Source organism: Tripterygium wilfordii, chromosome 11 (assembly GCF_013401445.1).
Source record: "Tripterygium wilfordii isolate XIE 37 chromosome 11, ASM1340144v1, whole genome shotgun sequence".
NCBI lineage: Eukaryota > Viridiplantae > Streptophyta > Magnoliopsida > Celastrales > Celastraceae > Tripterygium > Tripterygium wilfordii.
Window position 1 is genome coordinate 8276392 of NC_052242.1, and position 27635 is coordinate 8304026.

The following is a 27635-nucleotide window of genomic DNA, read 5'->3' on the forward strand; positions in this document are numbered from 1 at the left end:
CGAATAGAGCAAGTTATGTTTGAAATTGCACAAAAACTTGAAATGCTAGTCTATGGAGAAAGTTGAGCAATTCCAAAGGGCCAAAGCGGACCGTTCTACTTTATTTAGTGTTCTTCGAAGTCTAACTTCCTAATTTATGTTTCGTAGAACGTTTCGAAACTAAAAGGTGCCAATAGACCAACAAGTTTTGTTTCAAATTACACAAAAACGTGAAAAGATCATCTATGAAGAGAGTTGAGCGATTCCAAAGCTTCAAAGTGGACCTTTGTACTTTATTTAGTGTTTTTAGAAGTCTTACTTCCTAGTTTAAGTTTCGGAGAACGTTTGGAAATAAAAAGATGCCAATAGAGTTGACTTGCTAGTTGTACTTTATTTAGTGTTCTTAGAAGTTTAACTTGCTAGTTCAAATTTCATAGAACGTTTTGAAATAAAAAGATGCCAATAGACCAGGTAATGTTTCAAATTGCACAAAAACGTGAAATGCTCGTCTATGGAGAGAGTTGAGCAATTCCAAAGCATCAAAGTGGGTTGTTGTACTCTTTTTAGTGTTCATAGAAGTCCAACATGCTAGTTTAGCTTTCGTGCAATGTTTCGTAAGGTAAAGATGTGAATAGACCAAGTTATATTTGAAATTGAACAAAAACGTGAGAAGCTCACCCATGGAGAGAGTTAGGCAATTCCAAGGCATCGAAGTGGACCGCTATACTCAATTTAGTGTTCTTTCAAGTCTAACATGCCATTTAGCTTTCGTGCAACGTTTCGTAAGGTAAACATGTGAATAGACCAAGATATGTTTGAAATTGCACAAAAATGTGAAAAGCTCGCCCATGAAGAGAGTTAGGCAATTCCAAGGCGTCAAAGTGGAACATTCTACTTTATTTAATGTTCTTAGAAGTCTAACTTCCTAGTTTAAGCATCGTAGAACGTTTGGAAACAAAAAAATGCCAATAGACCAACAAGTTATGTTTCAAATTGCATAAAAAGGTGAAAAGCTCTTCTATGGAGAGAGTTCAGCAATTCCAATGCATCAAAGTGGACCGTTGTACTCGATTTAGTGTCCTTAGAAGTCTAACTTGCTAGTTCAAGTTTCATAGAACGTTTTGAAATAAAAAGACGCCAATAGACCAGGTAATGTTTCAAATTACACAAAAACGTGAAATCCTATTCTATGGAGAGAGTTGAGCAATTCCAAAGCATCAGAGTGGACCGTTGTACGCTATTTAGTTTTCTTAGAAGCCTACCATGCTAGTTTAGCTATCGTGCAACGTTTCGTAAGGTAAAGATACGAATAGACCATTTTATGTTTCAAAATACACAAAAATTTGAACAGCTCGCCCATGGAGAGAGTTAGGCAATTCCAAGGCTTTAAAGTGGATCGTTCTACTTTATTTAGTGTTCTTAGAAGTCTAACTGCATAGTTTAAGTTTCGTAGAACGTTTGGAATAAAAAAAATGCCAATAGACCAACAGGTTATGTTTCAAATTGCAGAAAAATGTGAAAAGCTCTTCTATGGAGAGAGTTGAGCAATTCCAAGGCATCAAAGTGGACCGTTGTACTCTATTTAATGTCCTTTGAAGTCTAACTTGCTAGTTTAAGTTTCAAAGAACGTTTTGAAATAAAAATATACCAATAGACCAGGTAATTTTCAAATTGCACAAAAACATGAAACACTCGTTTATGGAGAGAGTTGAGCAATTCCAAAGCATCAATGTGGACCCTTGTACTCTTTTTAGTGTTCTTAGAAGTCTAACATGCTAGTTTAGCATTCGTGCAACGTTTCGTAAGGTAAAGATGCGAATAGACCAAGTTACGTTTCAAATTACACAAAAATGTGAAAAGCTTGCCCATGGAGAGAGTTAGGCAATTCCAAGGCATTAAAGTGGATCATTCTACTTTATTTATTGTCCTTTGAACTCTAACTTCCTAGTTTAAGTTTCGTAGAACGTTTGGAAACAAAAAAATGCCAATAAACCAACAAGTTATGTTTGAAATAGCACAAAAACGTGAAAAACACTTCGATGGAGACAGTTGAGCAATTCCAAGGCATCGAAGTGGACCTCTGTACTCTATTTAGTGTTCTTAGAAGTCTAACTTGCTAGTTTAAGTTTCATAGAACGTTTTGAAATAAAAAGATGCCAATAGACCAGGTAATGTTTCAAATTGCACAAAAACATGAAACGCTCGTCTATGTTGAGAGTTGAGCAAATCCAAAGCATCTATGTGCACCATTGTATTCTATTTAGTGTTCTTTGAAGTCTAACATGCAAGTTTAGATTTCGTGCAACCTTTCGTAAGGTAAAGATGTGAATAGACCAAGTTATATTTGAAATTGAACAAAAACGTGGAAAGCTCGTCTATGGAGAGAGTTGAGCAATTCCAAAGCATTAAAGTGGACCGTTGTACTTTATTTTGTGTTCTTAGAAGTCTTTCTTCCTAGTTTAAGTTTCATAGAACGTTTGGAATAAAAAATATGCCAATAGACCAAGCTATGTTTCAAATTACGCCAAAACGTGAAAAGCTCGTCTATGGAGAGAGTTGAGCAATTCCAAAGCATCAAAGTGGACCGTTGTACTCTATTCAGGGTTCGTAGAGCAAGTTATGTTTGAAATTGCACAAAAACTGGAAAAGCTAGTCTATGGAGAAAGTTGTGCAATTCCAAAGCGTCAAAGCGAACCGTTCTACTTTATTTAGTGTTCTTAGAAGTCTAACTTCCTAATTTAAGTTTCGTAGAGCATTTCGAAACTAAAAGGTGCCAATAGACCACGAACAAGTTTTGTTTCAAATTACACAAAAACGTGAAAAGATCATCTATGAAGAGAGTTGAGCGATTCCAAAGCTTCAAATTGGACCTTTGTACTTTATTTAGTGTTTTTAGAAGTCTTCCTTCCTAGTTTAAGTTTTGGAAAACGTTTGGAAATAAAAAGATGCAAATAGACCAAGGTATGTTTCAAATTACACAAAAACGTGAAAAGCTCTTCTATGAAGAGACTTAAGCAAATCCAAAACATCAAAGTGGACTGTTGTACTCTATTTAGTGTTCTTAGAAGTTTAACTTGCTAGTTCAAATTTCTTAGAACGTTTTGAAATAAAAAGATGCCAATAGACCAGGTAATATTTCAAATTGCATAAAAACGTGAAATGCTCGTCTATGGAGAGAGTTGAGCAATTCCAAAGCATCAAAGTGGGTTGTTGTACTCTTTATAGTATTTATAGAAGTCCAACATGCTAGTTTAGTTTTCGTGCAACGTTTCGTAAGGTAAAGATGTGAATAGACCAAGTTAGGTTTGAAATTGCACAAAAACGTGAGAAGCTCGCCCATGGAGAGAGTTAGGCAATTCCAAGGCATCGAAGTGGACCGTTGTACTCAATTTAGTGTTCTTAGAAGTCTAACAAGCCATTTTAGTTTTCGTGCAATGTTTCGTAAGGTAAAGATGTGAATAGATCAAGATATGTTTGAAATTGCACAAAAATGTGAAAAGGTCACCCATGGAGAGAGTTAGGCAATTCCAAGGCGTCAAGGTGGAACATTATACTTTATTTAATGTTCTTAGAAGTCTAACTTCCTAGTTTAAGTTTCGTAGAACGTTTGGAAAGAAAAAAATGCCAATAGACCAACAAGTTATGTTTCAAACTGCAAAAAAACGTGAAAAGCTCTTCTATGGAGAGAGTGAGAAATTCCAAGGCATCAAAGTGGACCTTTGTACTCTATTTAGTGTCCTTAGAAGTCTAACTTGCTAGTTTAACCTTCATAGAGCGTTTTGAAATAAAAAGATGCATATAGACCACGTAATGTTTCAAATTGCAAAAAAACGTGAAACGCTCGTCTATGGAGAGAGTTGAGCAATTCCGAAACATCAAAGTGGACCTTTGTACTCTATTTAGTGTTCTTAGAAGTCCAACATGCTAGTTTAGCATTCATGCAACGTTTCGTAAGGCCAAGATGCGAATAGACCAAGCTATGTTTCAAATTACACAAAAATGTGAAAAGCTTGTCCATGGAGAGAGTTAGGCAATTGCAAGGCATCAAAGTGGATCGTTCTACTTTATTTAGTGTCCTTTGAACTCTAACTTCCTAGTTTAAGTTTCGTAGAACGTTTGGAAACAAAAAAAGGCCAATAAACCAACAAGTTATCTTTGAAATTGCACAAAAACGTGAAAAGCACTTCTATGGAGAGAGTTAAGGAATTCCAAGGCATCAGAGTGGACCTCTGTACTCTATTTAGTGTTCTTAGAAGTCTTACTTCCTAGTTTAAGTTTCGGAGAACGTTTGGAAATAAAAAGATGCCAATAGACCAAGTAATGTTTCAAATTGCACAAAAACATGAAACGCTCGTCTATGTAGAGAGTTGAGCAAATCCAAAGCATCTATGTGCACCATTGTATTCTATTTAGTGTTCTTTGAAGTCTAACACGCTAGTTTAGATTTCGTGCAACCTTTCGTAAGGTAAAGATGTGAATAGACCAAGTTATATTTGAAATTGAACAAAAACGTGGAAAGCACGTCCATGGAGAGAGTTGAGCAATTCCAAAGCATTAAAGTGGACCGTTGTACTTTATTTAGTGTTCTTAGAAGTCTAACTTCCTAATTTAAGTTTCGTAGAACGTTTTGAAACTAAAAGGTGCCAATAGACCAACAAGTTTTGTTTCAAATTACACAAAAATGTGAAAAGATCACCTATGAAGAGAGTTGAGCGATTCCAAAGCTTCAAAGTGGACCTTTGTACTTAATTTAGTGTTCTTAGAAGTCTTACTTCCTAGGTCAAATTTTGGAGAACGTTTGGAAATAAAAAGATGCCAATAGACCAACAGGTTAGGTTTCAAATTGCACAAAAACGTGAAAAGCTCTTCTATGGAGAGAGTTGAGCAATTCCAACGCATCAAAGTGGACCATTGTACTCTTTTTAGTGTTCTTAGAACTCTAACATGCTAGTTTAGCTTTCGTGCAACATTTCGTAAGGTCAAGATGCGAATAGACCAAGCTATGTTTCAAATTACACAAAAATGTGAAAAGCTTGTCCATGGAGAGAGTTAGGCAATTGCAAGGCATCAAAGTGGATCGTTCTACTTTATTTAGTGTCCTTTGAACTCTAACTTCCTAGTTTAAGTTTCGTAGAACGTTTGGAAACAAAAAAAGGCCAATAAACCAACAAGTTATCTTTGAAATTGCATAAAAACGTGAAAAGCACTTCTATGGAGAGAGTTAAGCAATTCCAAGGCATCAGAGTGGACCTCTGTACTCTATTTAGTGTTCTTAGAAGTCTTACTTCCTAGTTTAAGTTTCGGAGAACGTTTGGAAATAAAAAGCTGCCAATAGACCAGGTAATGTTTCAAATTGCACAAAAACATGAAACGCTCGTCTATGTAGAGAGTTGAGCAAATCCAAAGCATCTATGTGCACCATTGTATTCTATTTAGTGTTCTTTGAACTCTAACACGCTAGTTTAGATTTCGTGCAACCTTTCGTAAGGTAAAGATGTGAATAGATCAAGTTATATTTGAAATTGAACAAAAACGTGGAAAGCTCGTCTATGGAGAGAGTTGAGCAATTCCAAGGCATCAAAGTGGACCGTTGTACTCCATTTAGTGTTCTTAGAACTCTAACTTGCTATTTTAAGTTTCATAAAACGTTTTGAAATAAAAAGACGCCAATAGACCAGGTAATGTTTCAAATTGCACAAAAATGTGAAACGCTCTTCTATGGAGAGAGTTGAGCAATTCCAAAGCATCAAAGTGGACCGTTGTACTCTATTTAGTGTTCTTAGAAGTCTGCCATGCTAGTTTAGCTATCGTGCAACGTTTCGTAAGGTAAAGATACGAATAGACCATTTTATGTTTCCAAAAACACAAAAATGTGAACAGCTCGCCCATGGAGAGAGTTAGGCAATTCCAAGGCTTTAAAGGGGATCGTTCTACTTCATTTAGTGTTCTTAGAAGTCTAACTTCCTAGTTTAAGTTTCGTAGAACGTTTGGAATAAAAAAATGCCAGTAGACCAACAGGTTATGTTTCAAATTGCACAAAAACGTGAAAAGCTCTTTTATGGAGAGAGTTGAGCAATTCCAAGGCATCAAAGTGGACCGTTGTACTCTATTTAAAGTCCTTTGAAGTCTAACTTGCTAGTTTAAGTTTCATAGAACGTTTTGAAATAAAAATATGCCAATAGACCAGGTAATGTTTCAAATTGCACAAAAACATGAAACACTCGTTTATGGAGAGAGTTGAGCAATTCCAAAGCATCTATGTGCACCGTTGTATTCTATTTAGTGTTCTTTGAAGTCTAACATGCTAGTGTAGATTTCGTGCAACCTTTCGTAAGGTAAAGATGTGAATAGACCAAGTTATATTTGAAATTGAACAAAAACGTGGAAAGCACGTCCATGGAGAGAGTTGAGCAATTCCAAAGCATTAAAGTGGACCGTTGTACTTTATTTAGTGTTCTTAGAAGTCTAACTTCCTAATTTAAGTTTCGTAGAACGTTTTGAAACTAAAAGGTGCCAATAATCCAACAAGTTTTGTTTCAAATTACACAAAAATGTGAAAAGATCACCTATGAAGAGAGTTGAGCGATTCCAAAGCTTCAAAGTGGACCTTTGTACTTAATTTAGTTTTCTTAGAAGTCTTACTTCCTAGTTCAAATTTCGGAGAACGTTTGGAAATAAAAAGATGCCAATAGACCAACAGGTTAGGTTTCAAATTGCACAAAAACGTGAAAAGCTCTTCTATGGAGAGAGTTGAGCAATTCCAACGCATCAAAGTGGACCATTGTACTCTTTTTAGTGTTCTTAGAACTCTAACATGCTAGTTTAGCTTTCGTGCAACGTTTCGTAAGGTCAAGATGCGAATAGACCAAGCTATGTTTCAAATTACACAAAAATGTGAAAAGCTTGTCCATGGAGAGAGTTAGGCAATTGCAAGGCATCAAAGTGGATCGTTCTACTTTATTTAGTGTCCTTTGAACTCTAACTTCCTAGTTTAAGTTTCGTAGAACGTTTGGAAACAAAAAAAGGCCAATAAACCAACAAGTTATCTTAGAAATTCCACAAAAACGTGAAAAGCACTTCTATGGAGAGAGTTAAGCAATTCCAAGGCATCAGAGTGGACCTCTGTACTCTATTTAGTGTTCTTAGAAGTCTTACTTCCTAGTTTAAGTTTCGGAGAACGTTTGGAAATAAAAAGATGCCAATAGACCAGGTAATGTTTCAAATTGCACAAAAACATGAAACGCTCGTCTATGTAGAGAGTTGAGCAAATCCAAAGCATCTATGTGCACCATTGTATTCTATTTAGTGTTCTTTGAAGTCTAACACGCTAGTTTAGATTTCGTGCAACCTTTCGTAAGGTAAAGATGTGAATAGATCAAGTTATATTTGAAATTGAACAAAAACGTGGAAAGCTCGTCTATGGAGAGAGTTGAGCAATTCCAAGGCATCAAAGTGGACCGTTGTACTCTATTTAGTGTTCTTAGAACTCTAACTTGCTATTTTAAGTTTCATAGAACGTTTTGAAATAAAAAGACGCCAATAGACCAGGTAATGTTTCAAATTGCACAAAAACGTGAAACGCTCTTCTATGGAGAGAGTTGAGCAATTCCAAAGCATCAAAGTGGACCGTTGTACTCTATTTAGTGTTCTTAGAAGTCTGCCATGCTAGTTTAGCTATCGTGCAACGTTTCGTAAGGTAAAGATACAAATAGACCATTTTATGTTTCCAAAAACACAAAAATGTGAACAGCTCGCCCATGGAGAGAGTTAGGCAATTCCAAGGCTTTAAAGGGGATCGTTCTACTTGATTTAGTGTTCTTAGAAGTCTAACTTCCTAGTTTAAGTTTCGTAGAACGTTTGGAATAAAAAAATGCCAGTAGACCAACAGGTTATGTTTCAAATTGCACAAAAACGTGAAAAGCTCTTTTATGGAGAGAGTTGAGCAATTCCAAGGCATCAAATTGGACCGTTGTACTCTATTTAAAGTCCTTTGAAGTCTAACTTGCTAGTTTAAGTTTCATAGAACGTTTTGAAATAAAAATATGCCAATAGACCAGGTAATGTTTCAAATTGCACAAAAACATGAAGCACTCGTTTATGGAGAGAGTTGAGCAATTCCAAAGCATCTATGTTGTATTCTATTTAGTGTTCTTTGAAGTCTAACATGCTAGTGTAGATTTCGTGCAACCTTTCGTAAGGTAAAGATGTGAATAGACCAAGTTATATTTGAAATTGAACAAAAACGTGGAAAGCACGTCCATGGAGAGAGTTGAGCAATTCCAAAGCATTAAAGTGGACCGTTGTACTTTATTTAGTGTTCTTAGAAGTCTAACTTCCTAATTTAAGTTTCGTAGAACGTTTTGAAACTCAAAGGTGCCAATAGACCAACAGGTTTTGTTTCAAATTACACAAAAATGTGAAAAGATCACCTATGAAGAGAGTTGAGCGATTCCAAAGCTTCAAAGTGGACCTTTGTACTTAATTTAGTGTTCTTAGAAGTCTTACTTCCTAGTTCAAATTTCGGAGAACGTTTGGAAATAAAAAGATGCCAATAGACCAACAGGTTAGGTTTCAAATTGCACAAAAACGTGAAAAGCTCTTCTATGGAGAGAGTTGAGCAATTCCAACGCATCAAAGTGGACCATTGTACTCTTTTTAGTGTTCTTAGAACTCTAACATGCTAGTTTAGCTTTCGTGCAACGTTTCGTAAGGTCAAGATGCGAATAGACCAAGCTATGTTTCAAATTACACAAAAATGTGAAAAGCTTGTCCATGGAGAGAGTTAGGCAATTGCAATGCATCAAAGTGGATCGTTCTACTTTATTTCGTGTCCCTTGAACTGTAACTTCCTAGTTTAAGTTTCGTAGAACGTTTGGAAACAAAAAAAGGCCAATAAACCAACAAGTTATCTTTGAAATTGCACAAAAACGTGAAAAGCACTTCTATGGAGAGAGTTAAACAATTCCAAGGCATCAGAGTGGACCTCTGTACTCTATTTAGTGTTCTTAGAAGTCTTACTTCCTAGTTTAAGTTTCGGAGAACGTTTGGAAATAAAAAGATGCCAATAGACCAGGTAATGTTTCAAATTGCACAAAAACATGAAACGCTCGTCTATGTAGAGAGTTGAGCAAATCCAAAGCATCTATGTGCACCATTGTATTCTATTTAGTGTTCTTTGAAGTCTAACACGCTAGTTTAGATTTCGTGCAACCTTTCGTGAGGTAAAGATGTGAATAGATCAAGTTATATTTGAAATTGAACAAAAACGTGGAAAGCTCGTCTATGGAGAGAGTTGAGCAATTGCAAGGCATCAAAGTGGACCGTTGTACTCTATTTAGTGTCCTTAGAACTCTAACTTGCTAGTTTAAGTTTCATAGAACGTTTTGAAATAAAAAGACGCCAATAGACCAGGTAATGTTTCAAATTGCACAAAAACGTGAAACGCTCTTCTATGGAGAGAGTTGAGCAATTCCAAAGCATCAAAGTGGAACGTTGTACTCTATTTAGTGTTCTTAGAAGTCTACCATGCTAGTTTAGCTATCGTGCAACGTTTCGTAAGGTAAAGATACGAATAGACCATTTTATGTTTCCAAAAACACAAAAATGTGAACAGCTCGCCCATGGAGAGAGTTAGGCAATTCCAAGGCTTTAAAGGGGATCGTTCTACTTGATTTAGTGTTCTTAGAAGTCTAACTTCCTAGTTTAAGTTTCGTAGAACGTTTGGAATAAAAAAAAGCCAGTAGACCAACAGGTTATGTTTCAAATTGCACAAAAACGTGAAAAGCTCTTCTATGGAGAGAGTTGAGCAATTCCAAGGCATCAAAGTGGACCGTTGTACTCTATTTAAAGTCCTTTGAAGTCTAACTTGCTAGTTTAAGTTTCATAGAACGTTTTGACATAAAAATATGCCAATAGACCAGGTAATGTTTCAAATTGCACAAAAACATGAAACACTCGTTTGTGGAGAGAGTTGAGCAATTCCAAAGCATCAATGTGGACCATTGTACTCCTTTTAGTGTTCTTAGAAGTCTAACATTCTAGTTTAGCTTTCGTGCAACGTTTCGTAAGGTAAAAATGCGAATAGACCAAGTTACGTTTCAAATTACACAAAAATGTGAAAAGCTTGCCCATTGAGAGAGTTAGGCAATTCCAAGGCATTAAAGTGGATCGTTCTACTTTATTTAGTGTCCTTTGAACTCTAAGTTCCTAGTTTAAGTTTTGTAGAACGTTTGGAAACAAAAAAATGCCAATAAACCAACAAGTTATGTTTGAAATTGCACAAAACGTGAAAAGCACTTCTATGGAGAGAGTTGAGCACTTCCAAGGCATCAAAGTGGACCTCTGTACTCTTTTTAGTTTTCTTAGAAGTCTAACTTGCTAGTTTAAGTTTGATAGAACGTTTTGAAATAAAAAGATGCCAATAAACCAAGTAATGTTTCAAATTGCACAAAAACAAGAAACGCTCGTCTATGGAGAGAGTTGAGCAAATCCAAAGCATCTATGTGCACCGTTGTATTCTATTTAGTGTTCTTTGAAGTCTAACATGCTAGTGTAGATTTCGTGCAACCTTTCGTAAGGTAAAGATGTGAATAGACCAAGTTATATTTGAAATTGAACAAAAACGTGGAAAGCACGTCCATGGAGAGAGTTGAGCAATTTCAAAGCATTAAAGTGGACCATTGTACTTTATTTAGTGTTCTTAGAAGTCTAACTTCCTAATTTAAGTTTCGTAGAACGTTTTGAAACGAAAAGGTGCCAATAGACCAACAAGTTTTGTTTCAAATTACAAAAAAAGGTGAAAAGATCACCTATGAAGAGAGTTGAGCGATTCCAAAGCTTCAAAGTGGACCTTTGTACTTTATTTAGTGTTCTTAGAAGTCTTACTTCCTAGTTCAAATTTCGGAGAACGATTGGAAACAAAAAGATGCCAATAGACCAAGGTATGTTTCAAATTACACAAAAACGTGAAAAGCTCTTCTATGGAGAGAGTTGAGCAAATCCAAAGCTTCAAAGTGGACCGTTGTACTCTATTTTGTGTTCTTAGAAATTTAACTTGCTATTTCAAATTTCATAGAACGTTTTGAAATAAAAAGATGCCAATAGACCAGGTAATGTTTCAAATTGCACAAAAACGTGAAACGCTTGTCTATGGAGAGAGTTGAGCAAATCCAAAGCATCTACGTGCACCATTGTATTCTATTTATTGTTCTTTGAAGTCTAACATGCTAGTTTAGATTTCGTGCAACCTTTCGTAAGGTAAAGATGTGAATACACCAAGTTATATTTGAAATTGAACAAAAACGTGGAAAGCTCGTCTATGGAGAGAGTTGAGCAATTCCAAAGCATTAAAGTCGACTGTTGTACTTTATTTAGTGTTTTTAGAAGTCTAACTTCCTAATTTAAGTTTCGTAGAACGTTTGGAATCAAAAAAATGCCAATAGACCAACAGGTTAGGTTTCAAATTGCATAAAAACGTGAAAAGCTCTTCTATGGAGAGAGTTGAGCAATTCCAAGGCATCAAAGCGGACCATTGTACTCTTTTTAGTGTTCTTAGAACTCTAACATGCTAGTTTAGCTTTCGTGCAACGTTTCGTAAGATCAAGATGCGAATAGACCAAGCTATGTTTCAAATTACACAAAAATGTGAAAAGCTTGTCCATGGAGAGAGTTAGGCAGTTGCAATGCATCAAAGTGGATCGTTCTACTTTATTTCGTGTCCTTTGAACTCTAACTTCCTAGTTTAAGTTTCGTAGAACGTTTGGAAACAAAAAAAGGCCAATAAACCAACAAGTTATCTTTGAAATTGCACAAAAACGTTAAAAGCACTTCTATGGAGAGAGCTAAGCAATTCCAAGGCATCAAAGTGGACCTCTGTACTCTATTTAGTGTTCTTAGAAGTCTTACTTCCTAGTTTAAGTTTCGGAGAACGTTTGGAAATAAAAAGATGCCAATAGACCAGGTAATGTTTCAAATTGCACAAAAACATGAAACGCACTTCTATGGAGAGAGTTGAGCAATTCCAAAGCATCAAAGTGGACCGTTGTACTCTATTCAGGGTTCTTAAAAGTTTAACATGCTACTTTAGCCTTCGTGCAACGTTTCGTATGCGGAAGATGCAAATAGAGCAAATTATGTTTGAAATTGCACAAAAATGTGAAAAGCTAGTCTATGGAGAAAGTTGAGCAATTCCAAAGCATTAAAGCGGACCGTTCTACTTTATTTAATGTTCTTAGAAGTCTAACTTCCTAATTTAAGTTTTGTAGAACGTTTTGAAACTAAAAGGTGCCAATAGACCAACAAGTTTTGTTTCAAATTGCACAAAAAAATGAAAAGCTCTTCTATGGAGAGAGTTCAGCAATTCCAAGACATCAAAGTGGACCGTTGTACTCTATTTAGTGTCCTTAGATGTCTAACTTGCTAGTTTAAGTTTCATAGAACGTTTTGAAATAAAAAGATGCCAATAGACCAGGTAATGTTTCAAATTGCACAAAAACGTGAAACGCTCTTCTATGGAGAGAGTTGAGTAATTCGAAAGCATCAAAGTGGACCATTGTACTCTATTTAGTGTTCTTAGAAGTATAGCATGCTAGTTTAGCTATCGTACAACGTCTCGTATGGTAAAGATGCGAATAGACCATGTTATGTTTCAAAATACACAAAAATGTGAAAAGCTTGCCCATGGAGAGAGTTAGGCAATTCCAAAGCTTTAAAGTGGCTCGTTCTACTTTATTTAGTGTCCTTTGAACTCTAACTTCCTTGTTTAAGTTTCGTAGAACGTTTGGAATCAAAAATATGCCAATAGACCAACAGGTTATGTTTCAAATTGCACAAAAACGAGAAAAGCTCTTCTATGGAGAGAGTTGAGCAATTCCAAGGCATTAAAGTGGATCGTTCTACCTCATTTAGTGTCCTTTGAACTCTAACTTCCTAGTTTAAGTTTCGTAGAACGTTTGGAAACAAAAAAATGCCAATAAACCAACAAGTTATCTTTGAAATTTTACAAAAACGTGAAAAACACTTCTATGGAGAGAGTTAAGCAATTCCAAGGCATCAAAGTGGACCTCTATACTCTATTTGTGTTCATAGAAGTCTTTCCTAGTTTAAGTTTCGGAGAACGTTTGGAAATAAAAAGATGCCAATAGACCAGGTAATGTTTCAAATTGCACAAAAACGTGAAACGCACTTCTATTGAGAGAGTTGAGCAATTCCAAAGCATCAAAGTGGACCGTTGTACTCTATTCATGGTTCTTAGAAGTTTAACATGCTACTTTAGCCTTCGTGCAACTTTTCGTAAGCGGAAGATGCAAATAGAGCAAATTATGTTTGAAATTGCACAAAAATGTGAAAAGCGAGTCTATGGAGAAAGTTGAGCAATTCCAAAGCATTAAAGCGGACCGTTCTACTTTATTTAATGTTCTTAGAAGTCTAACTTCCTAATTTAAGTTTCGTAGAACATTTTGAAACTAAAAGGTGCCAATAGACCAACAAGTTTTGTTTCAAATTATACAAAAACGTCAAAAAGATCATCTATGAAGAGAGTTGAGCGATTCCAAAGCTTCAAAGTGGACCTTTGTACTTTATTTAGTTTCTTAGAAGTCTTACTTCCTAGTTCAAGGTTCGGAGAACGTTTGGAAATAAAAAGATGCCAATAGACCAAGGAATGTTTCAAATTATACAAAAACGTGAAAAGCTCTTCTATGGAGAGAGTTGCGCAAATCCAAAGCATCAAAGTGGACCATTGTACTCTATTTTGTGTTCTTAGAAGTTTAACTTGCTAGTTCAAATTTCATAGAACGTTTTGAAATAAAAAGATGCCAATAGACCAGGTAATGTTTCAAATTGCACAAAAATGGAAACGCTCATCTATGGAGAGAGTTGAGCAATTCCAAAGCAACAAAGTGGGTTGTTGTACTCATTTTAGTGTTCATAGAAGTCCAACATGCTAGTTTAGCTTTCGTGCAACGTTTCGTAAGGTAAAGATGTGAATAGACCAAGTTATGTTTGAAATTGCACAAAAAGGTGAGAAGCTCGCCCATGGAGAGAGTTAGGCAATTCCAAGGCATCGAAATGGACTGTTGTACTCTATTTAGTGTTCTTAGAAGTCGAACATGCCGTTTTAGCTTTCGTGCAATGTTTCGTAAGGTAAAGATGTGAATAGACCAAGTTACGTTTGAAATTGCACAAAAATGTGAAAAGCTCGCCCATGGAGAGAGTTAGGCAATTCCAAGGCTTCAAAGTGGAACGTTCTACTTTATTTAATGTTCGTAGAAGTCTAACTTCCTTGTTTAAGTTTCGTAGAACGTTTGCAAACAAAAAAATGCCAATAGACCAAAAAGTTATGTTTCAAATTGCACAAAAACGTGAAAAACTCTTCTATGGAGAGAGTTGAGCAATTCTAAGGCATCAAAGTAGACCTTTGTACTCTATTTAGTGTCCTTAGAAGTCTAACTTGCTAGTTTAAGCTTCATAGAGCATTTTGAAATAAAAAGATGCCAGTAGACCAGGTAATGTTTCAAATTGCACAAAGAGGTGAAACGCTCGTCTATAGAGAGAGTTGAGCAATTCCAAAGCATCAAAGTGGACCGTTGTACTCTATTTCGTATTCTTAGAAGTCCAACATGCTACTTTAGCATTCGTGCAACATTTCGTAAGGTAAAGATGTGAATAGACCAAGTTATGTTTCAAATTGCACAAAAACATGAAAAGCTCTTCTATGGAGAGAGTTCAGCAATTCCCAGGCATCGAAGTGGACCGTTGTACTCTATTTAGTGTCCTTCGATGTCTAACTTGCTAGTTTAAGTTTCATAGAACGTTTTGAAATAAAAAGATGCCAATAGACCAGGTAATGTTTCAAATTACAAAAAAACGTGAAACGCTCTTCTATGGAGAGAGTTGAGCAATTCCAAAGCATCAAAGTGGACCGTTGTAATCTATTTAGTGTTCTTAGAAGTATACCATGCTAGTTTAGCTATCGTGCAACGTTTCGTAAGGTAAAGATGCGAATAGACCATGTTATGTTTCAAAATACATAAAAATGTGAAAAGCTCGCCCATGGAGAGAGTTATGTTGGACAAGAATTTTATTCTAGGGTATAAAGAACACTGTCTATTCCATCTGCAACAGATCCAAGTTGTACTGTGATCTCAGTGATTGCTTCGTGCAATTTATCTGGGTCATGAGTACTTGCTTGTCTAGCCCATGACATATATCGAACACCTTGTATGGCATACCTTGAAACCATAAGTTGCCTTTTGTAGTCTTGAACTTTGTCGGTTGCTTTTTTAAGTCTCCTTTTGGTTTCCATCAAAGCTTCTTGTAGAGATTCGATGGTTTTCTGGGGATCGTCCTCGTATACGTCTTCCCTTACAGGGGAGAGGTTGAATCTGGGATCATGTCCACCTTCTTCTTCTTTAAAAATAGAACCTTCATCAGTTCTAGACCTTTTTGCAGGTGGAGAGTTAGGAGTATCCATCCTTGAAGATTTCTTGAGGAAGATATTGGTTTATGCTGATTCTTACTTTTGAATATTTATACGTATGGAATATGAAGGAAGTGTTGGACCAAGACTTAGTGTCTAGGTCAACATTGTGTTTTTGATGATTGTGTATGATTGTATACTAAAATGTGTGTGAGCATGCTTGACTTGAACATATCCTAAAATGCTAGAAAACATGCTTAAATGGTTATTTGGTTAATTGTTTAATATCTTAATTGTGCATATACAAATGAAGGCTTATGTATATCTCTATGTGAATTTGGTATCTATATATTTTTGAGATAGTGCTGGAAATTTAAGTTTTGGAAACAAACATACATGGACTAAGTTAGGGCATTAATCTTCTAATGATCATAATTTATCTTACTTAGGTCCAAATGACTTGAAACTTGAACCACATGCACATGAAGGTCTAATATGTGTTCTAGGACTATAATCATGATAAATTAAGTGCATCACATATATATTTGGTCATATGCTTAAATTCCGCCAAAACTAGGTTTTACCTAATTTTGTGCATATGTGTTCTTTGTGAACGTGGTGAACCAAATGAACTCCGATTTAAATGAAATTTTGTGTGCATCTTAGTTTTATCACTATGAACATATTTGACCTAGTAAAGTTCAAGAGAAAAGGTCATTTACACTGAGTTTGCAAAATGACATTGAATTTACACTTTGAATTCATCGGTTTCACTATTAGTGACTTATTTGCTTGGTTGAGTGACCAAACGATTTCCGATTGTTATGAAATTTTATATGGACATTCTAATATATATAAAATGATTTATCATGCAGTAATATGAATTCTCTGGGTTGTTTTTCTAATGTAATTAACCTATGCGCTCTATATGAAGCTCTTTGAGCTTACATGCAATTGGGGAGTTCTACCTCCTATTTCTTTGTAGGTTAATCATCATGAGGATGTTATATCACTCAGAATTCAGTTTGCTCAAGTGAATTGAAGTCCGGTTTTCAAGTATGAGCTTGGATCTCTAGAAAACCAAGAAAAACCTATGTTCACCATCAAAGATAGGTGGAATATCCATAGAAAGGCTTTCGGCCTCAACATGTAAATTTGTGTAAGTCATAAAAATGCTAATAAGGGTGTTAATCCTATGTTTTAGCAAACCTTTCTCCGATACCAATTGATGGATCGTACTTAACACAAGAGGGGGGGGTGAATTGTGTCCCCAAATTGCATGTAAGCTCAATGAGCTTCATATAGAGCGCATAGGTTAATTACATTAGAAAAACAACCCAGAGAATTCATATTACTGCATGATAAATCATTTTATATATATTAGAATGTCCATATAAAATTTCATAACAATCGGAAATCGTTTGGTCACTCAACCAAGCAAATAAGTCACTAATAGTGAAACCGATGAATTCAAAGTGTAAATTCAATGTCATTTTGCAAACTCAGTGTAAATGACCTTTTCTCTTGAACTTTACTAGGTCAAATATGTTCATAGTGATAAAACTAAGATGCACACAAAATTTCATTTAAATCGGAGTTCATTTGGTTCACCACGTTCACAAAGAACACATATGCACAAAATTAGGTAAAACCTAGTTTTGGCGGAATTTAAGCATATGACCAAATATATATGTGATGCACTTAATTTATCATGATTATAGTCCTAGAACACATATTAGACCTTCATGTGCATGTGGTTCAAGTTTCAAGTCATTTGGACCTAAGTAAGATAAATTATGATCATTAGAAGATTAATGCCCTAACTTAGTCCATGTATGTTTGTTTCCAAAACTTAATTTCCAGCACTATCTCAAAAATATATAGATATCAAATTCACATAGAGATATACATAAGCCTTCATTTGTATATGCACAATTAAGATATTAAACAATTAACCAAATAACCATTTAAGCATGTTTTCTAGCATTTTAGGATATGTTCAAGTCAAGCATGCTCACACACATTTTAGTATACAATCATACACAATCATCAAAAACACAATGTTGACCTAGACACTAAGTCTTGGTCCAACACTTCCTTCATATTCCATTCGTATAAATATTCAAAAGTAAGAATCAGCATAAACCAATATCTTCCTCAAGAAATCTTCAAGGATGGATACTCCTAACTCTCCACCTGCAAAAAGGTCTAGAACTGATGAAGGTTCTACTTCTAAAGAAGAAGAAGGTGGACATGATCCCAGATTCAACCTCTTCCCTATAAGGGAAGATGTATACGAGGACGATCCCCAGAAAACCATCGAATCTCTACAAGAAGCTTTGATGGAAACCAAAAGGAGACTTAAAAAAGCAACCGACAAAGTTCAAGACTACAAAAGGCAACTTATGGTTTCAAGGTATGCCATACAAGGTGTTCGATATATGTCATGGGGCAGACAAGCAAGTACTCATGACCCAGATAAATTGCACGAAGCAATCACTGAGATCACAGTACAACTTGGATCTGTTGCAGATGGAATAGACAGTGTTCTTTATACCCTAGAATAAAATTCTTGTCCAACAATCTCCCCCTTTTTGATGATTCCAAAATGTGCAATGTAGTTTTCTAAAGATGTACCATTTTTTCCAAGAACTACAATCTTTATCCAAAAACTATATTCTTTCTCCCCTTTTTGTAATTATCAAAAAGATCTTAAGGTTTAATTGAAATTCTCATTTTATACTCAAATTCTTAATTGTTTCCAATCATGCAAATGAAGTGAGCTATATATCGAGTACAAAGTAATGTTCATATTAGCTCCCCCTCACTTCAAGCATAGTAGCATACATACTTCTCACCAAAACATGGCAAATGCACTCCCCCTTAAACTTTGGTCTATAAACCATTTCATATGTCAGTTCAAGTACTAGCTTAAGGATGCACCATGCTTGATACAAGATAAGTATGTTTCGTCAATAAAAGCTCAAATACTAAATATCACATGAAAGTATACCAATTTAGAATATGTCATTTTAATGCATCTTTTCTAATCATTATCTCTTCCCCATAATGTAATCAATCAAGAGGGAATAGGGAGAGGAGTTCACACCAACCAAATACATGCGTTCATGAATAGTAATAAAAGCACACTAGAAGTCATGTATTCCACATATTGCTTCCAAATTATAGAGATGCAACAAGTTCACTTAAGAAACTTAACATACGTTCTATCTTTTTCAATTAATGATAAAACATGAATTTCTAGACTTAGGGCATGCTCCCCCTTCAATCATGCATACCAATGAATATTTGAGAAAATATGCATACCACATATCATCAATGTATTCCAATCCAATTAAAAACAACAAGAGATACCAATTAAGCAAATATGCACCCATGATGCTTCATTCAAACTTAATGCACGTATTATCATCATTTAATCATGTCTAAAGCATAAATCATCCAAAATCAAACATTCCAAATGCAATTGACTTAAAGTTAAGCATCTAACAAAAATAATGCAAAGGAGTTTAAAGGTTTAAGAAATGACCGTCGAAACCCTCCTAGCTTTTTGTTTGAGCATCTTGATGATATTCCTTTAATATTTGTTCCTTCCTTAGAGTGTTTGTGCTTGTCCATGTTTTGAATATATTTTCCTTGATTTAAAGTTGCTCCCCCAAGGGTTGCACACTTTCCTCACCAATTGGTGTTGCTTCATCATTTGAGATCTTCATCTTCTTTTGAGCTCTTCACCAATGGTGCATCCTCATCCAAGATAAGTACCCCACGGGTACCATTTTAGATTAACTCCTTGGGATGTCCAAGGTCCTTCAAATCTGAAAATTATTTCTCTACAAGCACATTGACTTCAAGTGTGGTTATATCATAAAAATTAACACAAACACTTTCCTTAACCATTATAGGCTTAGCATCAAAAGCATTGTGTGCACTAGAAAGAGATAAGTAATCAAGAAGCATACAAATATCACTTTTATCATCAAACTTCTCCAGATTTTCTTTTGTATTCAAGAAAAAACATCTTTAAATTAAAACTCCTAAAGTGGATAACTTTAGGTTTTCTCTTCATACAAAAATTACAAAAATAATTTGTTCAATGATTTCCTCATATTCAACCTTTGTCATACATATCATGCATTTCATGCTTAATTTGCAATCTTTTTCAATAAGATTAAAAATAGTATAAATGCATAACTCTCATACAACATCCAAGCATCATATAACCTAATAAAATCGTTTTCAATGACAATCATTAAAAATCATATTTGGGCAGCCCCTTCATTTAGGTTCTAGCATTCAATTTATTTTATTTTATTTTATTTATTTTATTTTATTTTATTTTTTTTAAGGAGAAACAAATCAATAAAGCCTAGTATCCCAAACTAATGCATAGCACATCTAAATAAAGTGTGATCAAGACGTTTTAGGTATCCAAACCTTGGATCCTTTAGGGTTAGTGGCCACAATTGCATATACATTAATATTAAAAGAATTCTCCACATATGCTTTCACATCAATATCACACAAACCCTTTGGCACCCACAACCTCCTTAGGTGAACTCTCCTTAGTCTAGGATGAGTTTCCCTAGAGGTACTAGTCTCACCCATGGGATGAGCTAGCTTGACCTTGCCTTTTGAAGGCTTGGCTATGGTACTAACACTACTCAAGGTTTCTTTGAGTTTCGTAGGATCAAATCCAAGTCTATTCTTATCAAGGTAGTGTCTTTGAGAGGCAAGCAACTCATCAAGCTTTGATGAACTCATAGAGAATTTAGAAAATTGAATTTCTAACATCCTATACTTTTCTTTCACATCATCAAGCTCAAGTTGCAAAGAAGTAGAGTTGTTCAAAATTATACATTCATGCTCATCCCATGTTCTCAACTCTTGTTCTAACTCATTCACTCTAGCATGCAAGGCATCCAAATCATGAATCTTTGAAGTATTACAATTTGCCATGTTACTACTAGAAGCATGCATAGATAAGTCATTTCTAAGATTTTCATTTTCTTTCATCAAAGCATCAAGAGATAAATATATATTATCATGCTTTGTATTTAGATCAACATACTTATCATTCAAGTCATTAATCTCATCCACATGTGATTTCTCAATTTTCACAAGCCTAGATATTTCTTTTGTAGCATGCTTGTATTTAGAAATTAAGTCACCATGAGCATCACATAATTCATCATACACATTACTCAATTCATCATAAGTGGATAGTGTAGAATCATTTACCATATCATCCGGAATGGATGATAACTCTTCTTCCTTTGCCACCAAGCAAAGGTTGGCCTTGATTTCTTCCTCTTTATCACTAGAGGTCTCCTCCACTTTGGTCACTAGACACACATCGCCATTTGACCTTTCATACTTTCTTTCCATCATTTCCCAAATTTGCTTTGCATTTGTACATCCGAAAATGTGGTCAAGTCCACACCTACTAAAAGAGATATGAAAGAGATTAATAGCATAAACATTTAAGCACATTAATTCAATGTCCTTATTTGTCTATTCATCTCCTCTACTCCTACTAGGACGATGAGGACCATCCTTTACTACCCTCCATACATCTATGCCTCTAGATTTAATAAATATTCTCATTCTATTCTTCCAAAATGGATAGTCACCATCAAAGATAGGTGGAATATCCATAGAAAGGCTTTCGGCCTCAACATGTAAATTTGTGTAAGTCATAAAAATGCTAATAAGGGTGTTAATCCTATGTTTTAGCAAACCTTGCTCCGATACCAATTGATGGATCGTACTTAACACAAGAGGGGGGGTGAATTGTGTCCCCAAATTGCATGTAAGCTCAAAGAGCTTCATATAGAGCGCATAGGTTAATTACATTAGAAAAACAACCCAGAGAATTCATATTACTGCATGATAAATCATTTTATATATATTAGAATGTCAATATAAAATTTCATAACAATCGGAAATCGTTTGGTCACTCAACCAAGCAAATAAGTCACTAATAGTGAAACCGATGAATTCTAAGTGTAAATTCAATGTCATTTTGCAAACTCAGTGTAAATGACCTTTTCTCTTGAACTTTACTAGGTCAAATATGTTCATAGTGATAAAACTAAGATGCACACAAAATTTCATTTAAATCGGAGTTCATTTGGTTCACCACGTTCACAAAGAACACATATGCACAAAATTAGGTAAAACCTAGTTTTGGCGGAATTTAAGCATATGACCAAATATATATGTGATGCACTTAATTTATCATGATTATAGTCCTAGAACACATATTAGACCTTCATGTGCATGTGGTTCAAGTTTCAAGTCATTTGGACCTAAGTAAGATAAATTATGATCATTAGAAGATTAATGCCCTAACTTAGTCCATGTATGTTTGTTTCCAAAACTTAATTTCCAGCACTATCTCAAAAATATATAGATACCAAATTCACATAGAGATATACATAAGCCTTCATTTGTATATGCACAATTAAGATATTAAACAATTAACCAAATAACCATTTAAGCATGTTTTCTAGCATTTTAGGATATGTTCAAGTCAAGCATGCTCACACACATTTTAGTATACAATCATACACAATCATCAAAAACACAATGTTGACCTAGACACTAAGTCTTGGTCCAACACTTCCTTCATATTCCATTCGTATAAATATTCAAAAGTAAGAATCAGCATAAACCAATATCTTCCTCAAGAAATCTTCAAGGATGGATACTCCTAACTCTTCACCTGCAAAAAGGTCTAGAACTGATGAAGGTTCTACTTCTAAAGAAGAAGAAGGTGGACATGATCCCAGATTCAACCTCTCCCCTATAAGGGAAGACGTATACGAGGACGATCCCCAGAAAACCATCGAATCTCTACAAGAAGCTTTGATGGAAACCAAAAGGAGACTTAAAAAAGCAACCGACAAAGTTCAAGACTACAAAAGGCAACTTATGGTTTCAAGGTATGCCATACAAGGTGTTCGATATATGTCATGGGACAGACAAGCAAGTACTCATGACCCAGATAAATTGCACGAAGCAATCACTGAGATCACAGTACAACTTGGATCTGTTGCAGATGGAATAGACAGTGTTCTTTATACCCTAGAATAAAATTCTTGTCCAACAAGTTAGGCAATTCCAAAGCTTTAAAGTGGATCGTTCTACTTTATTTAGTGTTCTTAGAAGTCTAACTTCCTAGTTTAAGTTTCGTAGAACGTTCGGAATCAAAAAAATACCAATAGACCAACAGGTTATGTTTCAAATTGCACAAAAACGTGAAAAGCTCTTCTATGGAGAGAGTTGAGCAATTCCAAGGAATCAAAGTGGACCGTTGTACTCTATTTAGTGTCCTTAGAAGTCTAACTTCCTAGTTTAAGTTTCATAGAACGTTTTGAAATGAAAATATGCCAATAGACCAGGTAATGTTTCAAATTGTACAAAAACATGCAACACTCGTTTATGGAGAGAGTTGAGCAATTCCAAAGCATCAATGTGGACCGTTGTACTCTTCTTAGTGTTCTTATAAGTCTAACATGCTAGTTTAGCTTTCGTGCAATGTTTCGTAAGGTAAAGATGCGAATAGACCAAGTTATGTTTCAACTTACACAAAAATGTGAAAAGCTTGCCCATGGAGAGAGTTAGGCAATTCCAAGGCATTAAAGTGGATCATTCTACTTTATTTAGTGTCCTTTGAACTCTAACTTCCTAGTTTAAGTTTCGTAGAACGTTCGGAAACAAAAAAAAACCAATAAACCAACAAGTTATGTTTGAAATTTTACAAAAACGTGAATAGCACTTCTATGGAGAGAGTTGAGCAATTTCAAGGCATCAAAGTGGACCTCTGTACTCTATTTAGTGTTCTTAGAAGTCTAACTTGCTAGTTTAAGTTTCATAGAACGTTTTGAAATAAAATGATGCCAATAAACCAGGTAATGTTTCAAATTACACAAAAACATAAAACGCTCGTCTATGGAGAGAGTTGAGCAAATCCAGAGCATCTATGTGCACCGTTGTATTCTATTAAGTGTTCTTAGAAGTCTAACCTGCTAGTTTAGATTTCGTGCAACCTTTCGTAAGGTAAAGATGTGAATAGACAAAGTTATATTTGAAATTGAACAAAAACGTGGAAAGCTCGTCTATGGAGAGAGTTGAGCAATTCCAAAGCATTAAAGTGGACTGTTGTACTTTATTTAGTGTTCTTAGAAGTCTAACTTCCTGGTTTAAGTTTCGTAGAACGTTTGGAATCAAAAAAATGCCAATAGACCAACAGGTTATGCTTCAAATTGCACAAAAACGTAAAAAGCTCTTCTATGGAGAGAGTTGAGCAATTCCAAGGCATCAAAGTGGGCCATTGCACTCTTTTTAGTGTTCTTAGAAGTCTAACATGCTAGTTTAGCTTTCGTGCAACGTTTCGTAAGGTAAAGATGCGAATAGACCAAGCTATGTTTCAAATTACACAAAAATGTGAAAAGCTTGTCCATGGAGAGAGTTAGGCAATTCCAAGGCATTAAAGTGGATCATTCTACTTTATTTAGTGTCCTTTGAACTCTAACTTCCTAGTTTAAGTTTCGTAGAATGTTTGGAAACAAAAAAATGCCAATAAACCAACAAGTTATCTTGGAAATTGCACAAAAACGTGAAAAGCACTTCTATGGAGAGAGTTGAGCAATTCCAAGGCATCAAAGTGGACCTCTGTACTCTATTTAGTGTTCTTAGAAGTCTTTCTTCCTAGTTTAAGTTTCGGAGAACGTTTGGAAATAAAAAGATGCCAATAGACCAGGTAATGTTTCAAATTGCACAAAAACGTGAAACGCACTTCTATGAAGAGAGTTAAGCAATTCCAAAGGATCAAAGTGGACCATTGTACTCTATTCAGGGTTCTTAGAAGTTTAACATGCTACTTTAGCCTTTGTGCAACATTTCTCAAGCGGAAGATGCAAATAGAGCAAATTATGTTTGAAATTGCACAAAAATGTGAAAAGCTAGTCTATGAAGAACGTTGAGCAATTCCAAAACATTAAAATTGACCGTTCTACTTTATTTAATGTTCTTAGAAGTCTAACTTCCTAATTTAAGTTTCGTAGAACGTTTAGAAACTAAAAGGTGCCAATAGACCAACAAGTTTTGTTTCAAATTATACAAAAACGTGAAAAAGATCATCTATGGAGAGAGTTGAGCGATTCCAAAGCTTCAAAGTGGACCTTTGTACTTTATTTAGTTTCTTAGAAGTCTTACTTCCTAGTTCAAGGTTTGGAGAACGTTTGGAAATAAAAAGATGCCAATAGACCAAGGTATGTTTCAAATTACACAAAAACGTGAAAAGCTCTTCTACGGAGAGAGTTGCGCAAATCCAAAGCATCAAAGTGGACCGTTGTACTCTATTTTGTGTTCTTAGAAGTTTAACTTGCTAGTTCAAATTTCATAGAACGTTTTGAAATAAAAAGATGCCAATAGACCAGGTAATGTTTCAAATTGCACAAAAATGGAAACGCTCATCTATGGAGAGAGTTCAGCAATTCCAAAGCAACAAAGTGGGTTGTTGTACTCTTTTTAGTGTTCATAGAACTCCAACATGCTAGTTTAGCTTTCGTGCAACGTTTCGTAAGGTAAAGATGTGAATAGACCAAGTTATGTTTGAAATTGCACAAAAACGTGAGACGCTCGCCCATGGAGAGAGTTAGGCAATTCCAAGGCATCGAAGTGGACCGTTGTACTCTATTTAGTATTTTTAGAAGTCGAACATGCCATTTTAGCTTTCGTGCAATGTTTCGTAAGGTAAAGATGTCAATAGGCCAAGTTATGTTTGAAATTGCACAAAAATGTGAAAAGCTCGCCCATGGAGAGAGTTAGGCAATTCCAAGGCATCAAAGTGGAACGTTCTACTTTATTTAATGTTCGTAGAAGTCTAACTTCATTGTTTAAGTTTCGTAGAACGTTTGAAAACAAAAAAATGCCAATAGACCAAAAAGTTATGTTTCAAATTGCACAAAAACGTGAAAAGCTCTTCTATGGAGAGAGTTGAGCAATTCCAAGGCATCAAAGTGGACCTTTGTACTCTATTTAGTGTCCTTAGAAGTCTAACTTGCTAGTTTAAGCTTCATAAAGCATTTTGAAATAAAAAGATGCCAATAGACCAGGTAATGTTTCAAATTGCACAAAGAGGTGAAACGCTCGTCTATAGAGAGAGTTGAGCAATTCCAAAGCATCAAAGTGGACCGTTGTACTCTATTTCGTATTCTTAGAAGTCCAACATGCTACTTTAGCATTCGTGCAACATTTCGTAAGGTAAAGATGTGAATAGACCAAGTTATGTTTCAAATTGCACAAAAACATGAAAAGCTCTTCTATGGAGAGAGTTCAGCAATTCCCAGGAATCAAAGTGGACCGTTGTACTCTATTTAGTGTCTTTCGATGTCCAACTTGCTAGTTTAAGTTTCATAGAACATTTTGAAATAAAAAGATGCCAATAGACCAGGTAATGTTTCAAATTACAAAAAAATGTGTAACGCTCTTCTATGGAGAGAGTTGAGCAATTCCAAAGCATCAAAGTGGACCGTTGTAATCTATTTAGTGTTCTTCGAAGTATACCATGCTAGTTTAGCTATCGTGCAACGTTTTGTAAGGTAAAGATGCGAATAGACCATGTTATGTTTCAAAATACACAAAAATGTGAAAAGGTCGCCCATGGAGAGAGTTAGGCAATTCCAAAGCTTTAAAGTGGATCGTTCTACTTTATTTAATGTTCTTAGAAGTCTAACTTCCTAGTTTAAGTTTCGTAGAACGTTCGGCATCAAAAAAATGCCAATAGACCAACATGTTATGTTTCAAATTGCACAAAAACGTGAAAAGCTATTCTATGGAGAGAGTTGAGCAATTCCAAGGCATCAAAGTGGACCGTTGTACTCTATTTAGTGTCCTTAGAAGTCAAACTTCCTTGTTTAAGTTTCATAGAACGTTTTGAAATAAAAATATGCCAATAGACCAGGTAATGTTTCAAATTGTACAAAAACATGAAACACTCGTTTATGGAGAGAGTTGAGCAATTCCAAAGCATCAATGTGGACCGTTGTACTCTTGTTAGTGTTCTTAGTAGTATAACATGCTAGTTTAGCTTTCGTGCAATGTTTCGTAAGGGAAAGATGCGAATAGACCAAGTTATGTTTCAACTTACACAAAAATGTGAAAAGCTTGCCCATGGAGAGAGTTAGGCAATTCCAAGGCATTAAAGTGAATCGTTCTACTTTCTTTAGTGTCCTTTCAACTCTAACTTCCTAGTTTAAGTTTCGTAGAACGTTTGGAAACAAAAAAAAAGCCAATAAACCAATAAGTTATGTCTGAAATTGCACAAAAACGTGAAAAGCACTTCTATGGAGAGAGTTGAGCAATTCTAAGGCATCAAAGTGGACCTCTGTACTCTATTTAGTGTTCTTAGAAGTCTAACTTGCTAGTTTAAGTTTCATAGAACGTTTTGAAATAAAAAGATGCCAATAGACCAGGTAATGTTTCAAATTGCACAAAAACATGAAACGCTCGTCTATGGAGAGAGTTGAGCAAATCCAAAGCATCTATGTGCACCGTTGTATTCTATTTAGTGTTCTTAGAAGTTTAACATGCTAGTTTAGATTTCGTTCAACCTTTCGTAAGGTAAAGATGTGAATAGACCAAGTTCTATTTGAAATTGAACAAAAACGTGGAAAGCTCATCTATGGAGAGAGTTGAGCAATTCCAAAGCATTAAAGTGGATTGTTGTACTTTATTTAGTGTTCTTAGAAGTCGAACTTCCTGGTTTAAGTTTCGTAGAGCGTTTGGAATCAAAAAAATGCCATTAGACCAACAGATTATGTTTCAAATTGCACAAAAACGTGAAAAGCTCTTCTATGGAGAGAGTTGAGCAATTCCAAGGCATCAAAGTGGACCATTGTACTCTTTTTAGTGTTTTTAGAAGTCTAACATGCTAGTTTAGCTTTCGTGCAACGTTTCGTAAGGTAAAGATGCGAATAAACCAAGCTATGTTTCAAATTACACAAAAATGTAAAAGGCTTGTCCATGGAGAGAGTTAGGCAATTCCAAGGCATTAAAGTGGATCGTTCTACTTTATTTAGTGTCCTTTGAACTCTAACTTCCTAGTTTAAGTTTCGTAGAACGTTTGGAAACAAAAAAATGCCAATAAACCAACAAGTTATCTTTGAAATTGCACAAAAGCGTGAAAAGCACTTCTATAGAGAGAGTTGAG